Source organism: Sinocyclocheilus anshuiensis, unplaced genomic scaffold (assembly GCF_001515605.1).
Source record: "Sinocyclocheilus anshuiensis isolate Anshui unplaced genomic scaffold, SAMN03320099.WGS_v1.1 scaffold982, whole genome shotgun sequence".
NCBI classification, from domain to species: Eukaryota; Metazoa; Chordata; class Actinopteri; order Cypriniformes; family Cyprinidae; genus Sinocyclocheilus; species Sinocyclocheilus anshuiensis.
The window spans coordinates 383194-389699 of NW_015539879.1; positions in this window are offsets into that span (position 1 = coordinate 383194).

The following is a 6506-nucleotide window of genomic DNA, read 5'->3' on the forward strand; positions in this document are numbered from 1 at the left end:
TCAAGTCAGTTTAGTCGGCACAAGATGGCGGTGTACCTTCTTTTGAATAAATTACAAGAAAATACAACAGAGTCTGCATTTTTTTTAACTTGGATTTCATTAACCAGCTGCGTAACAAGAACATGACCAATTTAAGTTTATAGGACAACTAAACTATCAATTTAAACAAAAATTTACCATCTACAGACGTTGCATCCATCGATTCTACTATGTTTCTCATTGACACGCCCCCAACTCGGAAACTCGGGGCTTAAAGAAAAGTTCGAGTTTCCCACTCGTAATAACGACTTTGTGGTGGCGTTCATGTGCGTTCAACTCGTAAATATGATCTATCCGACATGACTTGAACGCACCATTTGCTAACAATTCTTTTGGGAAGAGAGAGAGAGTTCAGATGCCTCTGTACATCACAGATTTTTGGCACAAGAACTCCAGTTTGCATAACATTTCCCATTCACTGTTTCAGAAAATCTACACAACGAGATGCAATTCTCTCTGTCATGTTGGGGGCCAACCTTCTTTCCTCCAGTTGCTTCAGAAATGTGGCACCTAGGTCCATATACAGAGAGTACAGAAATATGATAGACAGTGTAAGGTAAAATTCCTGTAGCTGATTGCCATTACTTATGCATAAGATGCTCGATTTGAAAATGCGTCTTAACAGTTGCCATGTACAGTCTGTCCAGGTCTAAACACACCAAGAGTGTCTCCTGTTTCCTGCTGAAAGCATTTATTCACAGATTTTATTTCCATCAGAACAGGTTGAAGAAAGAGCATGTAAAGAATATTGGTTTTGTCATTGTACATTTCCTTTAAAAGTCTTGGATAATAACAATGTTTTGTACTTTAAGCCATGTTAAATTGCAGTCTGAGAGCTTCTTTTTGTTACAAAATATGGTAAACGCAAGTCTGCCATCCCAACCTCAATGAGAACAGCTTGGACTTTAGTTTCAAATGGCTGCCCCCATTATTTGTAGTCTCAAAAATATATTCTTGTAGTCAAACTGCCACTTTGCTGAATGAGTGAACCAGTTGTAGGTTTCTCTAACCATGTATTCTGTCTTGCTCAGAAGAAATTTCCTTGCTTTATTTGCAACAATGCCAAGTAAACGGCAAATAGAGTGATTAAACTGTAGGTTGTGTTGCATTTGTCTGAGTACGGTAAAAACTGAATGCTGCTTTCCAACCATTACACTGGCACCATCTGTGGCAATGCACATCATGTTTTTGATCTGCAGGCCGACCTGGGATAGAAAGGCAACAACAGTGTCTGATATGCCGCATCAGCATCTGTCAACTTCAAAAATCCAAAATATGTACTGATGTTTTTTTGTATTTTTTTGAGTGGTATTTCACACAAAGAAAGAGGATTTTGTTCATGGATATGCCAGTGCTTTCAATGAGATACAGGGAAAACTCAACAATGTCCTCCACAAGTTCTTCTCTGAAGTGTGGCGCAAGGTCAGATTTGATGACAGCCATGCAATTTTTCTGGTGCATTTTGAATGTCCTCATCTCATCTTACAAAATGTTAGAGAAATTGTCCATCGCACTAATTAGAGTGTAATAAGCAATGTAGGAATCAATTCTAATTTCATGGCATTTCTTTTGGTCATTTTTTATTTGACTTTGCCTCGCTGCCCCCACTGACAGAGCGAAAGCTTTAAAGGTTTAGTTCACCCAAAAATGACAATTAGCCCATGATTTACTCACCCTCTAGGCACCCTAGGTGTATATGACTTTTTCTTTCAGATGAATCCAGTCGGAGTTATATTAAAAAATGTCCTGGCTCTTAAAAGCTTTATAATGGCAGTGGGTGGGTGTTTTCATTCAACAGTCCAAAAGAAGTCCAATAAAGCGCATCCATCCATAATAAACGTGCCTCACATGGCTTTGGGGGCGGGGGGTTGAATAAAGGCCTCCTTTAGTGAATGGATGCGTTTTGTAAGAAAAATATCCATGTTTTAACCCTTTCACACGTGAGTTTAAAATATACTAGCTGAGCCCCCAGGGTGAGTTTTTTTAGGCGACCATTATTTTAGAATGTTTAGCCTTATTGTTTCCATGGCAACGCGTCATGCTTGTCATGTGACGCACCGCAGCCACAATAGCGCTGTATGACACATGGATCGCTTTTATTCCGTTTTTACTTTTTTATTATTAATATTCACAAACATTCTCACTATATTATGAAGTATCTGATATTCCTATTCTGAAATATGTGCAAGTAAATGTATTTGGTAGTTGAAACACTTTTATAATGACCGTGATAGTTGATCTATACCGGGTGATGGGCGCTGTCATGTTAGTTCGTGCTGAATCCGAGCTGTGGGATTTATAACACGTAAATTCATTGTGACGAGTGGGGGCAGGGCCGAGAGCCATGGGAACGGAGCGAGGCCGGTGGAGTAATTGATGATGAGTGACACCTGCACCACTCACCGGTCTCAAGTCCCACGGAGGAGCTCCGGAGGGATAAAAGGAGGAGTGACGACAGTGAACGACGAGAGAGGACCAGGCCTGGTTTTATTTTGTGCTTTGTGTGCGGCAGTCGTCCGCGAGGGGCTGCCGCTTTACTTTCATTTTGTGTTTGTTTATTTTATTATTACAATTTTCTTTAAATGTTCGCCGGTTCCCGCCTCCTTCTTCCCGTGACTACGAACGTTGTTACATTCATCCTCTCCTCCCAAAAGACATTAATGTAAGTCTCCGGTAAACTGGGAGAAGAGCAGATTAAACTTTATAGTTACCTACACAATCTGTATATGATATCAATAAAACATGTCGTCAGATTATATTTGTAAGGATCATCATTGCTGTTTCCATAGACATCAGCGTGTATTTTACAAACTATAAATGTATGGTTTGCTAGTACTTATGTGTATTTAAATGTCTGAAACCTAAAATAAGCATTATATGGTTGAAAACATTGAATATTTGTGATAATATGATAAGCGCTCAGCGTGTCCGACCTGGCTCCGTGCCAGCCAAAGCAGATTTGAATTCAGCAGTTGATCACGTGATGCACTGAACGTTCTAATCACACTTAGTGACGCATCAAAGGGTTAAACTTTTTAAACTGTTTTATGTAACTTCCGCTAACTGTCGTACGCAGAAGCTGTTCCGGGCGGCTGACGTAGGACGTATGCGTAGCGCAAACGCTGGTGAGGAAAACGGAAGCGCAGAGGAGAGAGCAAAACAAAACACTAGTCATGAACAGTGTTGGGTAAGTTACTCTAAAAAAGTAATCAATTACTAGTTACTAATTACATCTTCAGCAGTGTAATTAGATTACTGTACAAATTACTCTCTCCAAAAAGTATTTAATTTTAGATTAGGGTACAATTCTCACTATTAACTAATTATTAACTATGACTTTTGCCTCAATATACTCCTATAACTGCTTATTAATACTTAGTAAAGTAGTTGTTAAGTTTAAGAATTGGGTAGTATTAAGGATTTAGAATAAGGTCTTGCAGAATAAGACAATATTATGTCCTATTTAACCCTTTAACTGTCACCCGTCCCCTCTGTGGGACGCCTAAGTTTACTTCACTATATTACAATTAAATCCTAATCTAATCATCAACTATATATCGTTGGAAAGGTCTAAGACTCCTAAGTTCTTTTAATTCTTTCAAGTAACTACATAAATTATTCTGGTCACATTTTAGATTAGGGTCCAATTCTCACTGTTAACTAACTATTATCTATGACTTTTCCCTCAAAATACTCACAATTACTGCTTATTAATACTTAGTAAAGTAGTTGTTAAGGTCAAGAATTGGGTAGGATTAAGGATTTAGAATAAGGTCTTGCAGAATAAGACATTAATATGTGCTTTTTAAGTAATAATAAACAGCCAATATCCCAGTAATATTCATGCTAATAACCAACAAGTTAATAGTGAGAATTGGACACTAAAGTGTTACCAGTATTCTTATGAACTCACCAAAGTATTTAAAGTGAGAAGGGTACATAAAAAGCATGCATTTTAAGGTTAGACTTTAAATTTTGATGTTAAATCCACTATTATATTGTGTATAAATGTTCTACAGTCTATACACAGTATTAAGTTCAATTACATAAGAAATAACTAATTAAATTACAGAAAAAATAAGAGTAATCTCTTACTTTACTTTTTCAAGGGAAAAGTAATTAAATGACAGTAACTAATTTCTTAGTAATTAGTTACACCCAACACTGGTCATGAATAAGAAGTACAAAATGAGGATTTGTAAAGAAAAATGTCAGAGGATTTCGATGTAAGTCAAGAGAAGACTGGTTTTCCTTTGCTAAAATAAGGAAACTTTGCTTCCTTTGCTCCTGTAAACAAACGTTGGTTCTCGCGAGACTAGCATATTCTTACCAGCATACATCCTACATCATCCGCCCGGATTGGCTTCCAAGTTCGACAGTTAGCGGAAGTTACAGAAAGCTGTTTATAATGTTTTAAATATGGATATTTTCCTAAAAACAAACGCATCAATTGGCTCCTGCAGGGGGGTCCATTGCACAGAGAGTGCATCGCCTGTCTGGGCAGCACCCACACAGAGGCTGCATTCATTGAGACTTCATGCTCTCACTGCGAGAGTATGAGTCTAACCCTTCTCTGCACGCGGATCGCCTTTTTTCACTCCCAGGAGAAAGAAACAGCGGAGAAGCAGAGTTTTTACATCAGGCTCAAGTGAACTCATGTCAGCAATGCTCCTGCTTGCTTTACTCACCCCCTCGCGCTTTGACTCGCTGGTGTGCTGGTGTGATCAGCACACCTCGTCGGCTGCGAGTGGCCTGGTATACTTCAGCATGTCTGAGATCACTGCTGATGAACCCCATGATAACAGACCCACATATTTACAAAAAGATAATTTCTCCTTTCCTCACTATCACGAATGTCAGTTCCCCACCCCCGTGCGGCGAACTACCATTCGAAAAGTTAGAACCTCTTGCCATCCTGCTGCAGGCTTGGAAAGCCATTCTGCATGTGTCAAGCTGGCTTCTAAAAACCATAGAACGAGGTTACTCTCTCCAGTTTGCTCACAGGCCACGTCGCTTCAGAGGTATTATTCACTCTTCGGTACAGGAGAACGACGCTCATTCTTTGGTTCGAAGTACAGACATTGCTTGCAAAAAAAACAGAAGTGGTTCCTCTAGCGAACAGTGAGTCAGGCTTCTACAGCAACTACTTCTTCATTCCCTTGAAAGATGGCGGGTTCAGACCTATTCTTGGTGTCAGTCATCTGAATCGCTCGCTCATGTAATGGCTGTTTAAGATGTTAACTTTGAAACAGATCCTCGTGCAAGTATGCCCCGAGGACTGGTTTCTGTCTGTTGATTTGAAAGACGCATACTTTCATATACAAAATGGGGAGCTCTGTACAAAGGCAGACCGGCATTCGGCTCCTGGTCAAAGCTGGAGCAGTGCTTGCACATCAACTGCCTCGAAATGATTCCGGTTTTTCTTACCCTAAAAACCTTCCTACCAGGCTTAAAGGGGCACCATGTCCTGGCCTATATCCTGTAGCCAATATCAACTGACAAGGCGGTCTCAGGTCACGATCCCTTTACAGTATGGCTCAATGCCACCTGTTATGGGCATGGATAAAAACACCTCTCACTCAGATCGGTTCATGTGCTGGGCAGATTGAACCAAGGGGCAGACATGCTATGCAGAGACATTACATCCTCATACAGTTCAAATGTTCTGGTCTGTTTTTGGTAGGGCAGAGGTGGACCTCTTCGCCTCAGAAGACAACTTTCACTGCCCAATTTATTTCTCAAGATTGAGAGATGCCCTGGCCCATGATTGGCCCAGTTCTCGCCTGTATGCCTTTCCTCCAATTGCTCTGCTCCCTCAGGTCATCAGATGGGTCAGGGAAGTCGGGTGCTCAGTCCTCCTGGTGGCCCCACTCTGGAAGAAAACAAGCATGGTTCTCCAAGTTGATTCAGTTGCTATCAGCAACCCTGTGGCCAATACCACTGAGGAAGGACCTTCTCTGGCCAGCAAAGAGCATGATTTGGCATCCCCGACCAGAGCTATGGAGCCTTCATGTTTGACCCCTCGATGGGAGAATTTGCAGCTCCCTGCAAGTGTGACGAATACCATTTTAAAAGATCCCTTTATGCCCTTAAATGGTCAGTCTTTAATGATTGGTGCACAGCATGCAGCCTGGACCTGTCCTCTTGTGACATGTCACATGTGCTAACCTTTCTACAAAAGCTGTTGGACAAGGGTCGCACCCCGTCCACACTCAAAATCTATGTGGCAGCCATCACGGTGAATCATTCTATCGTGGCTGGCCAATCGGTCGGAAGAAACAACCTAGTTGTTAACAGGGATTGAAATTAACTTTTTCACTCACCAGCCAATTTGGCTACTAAATTTTTAAGTTACCGGCCATTCATAACTTCTACTAGCAAAAAAAACCAAACAAAAAAAAAACAGACAGAAATACACCAACAGTTTGAGGCTGTCTACACTGGGCGTGACAAAGCGACCGTTGCAA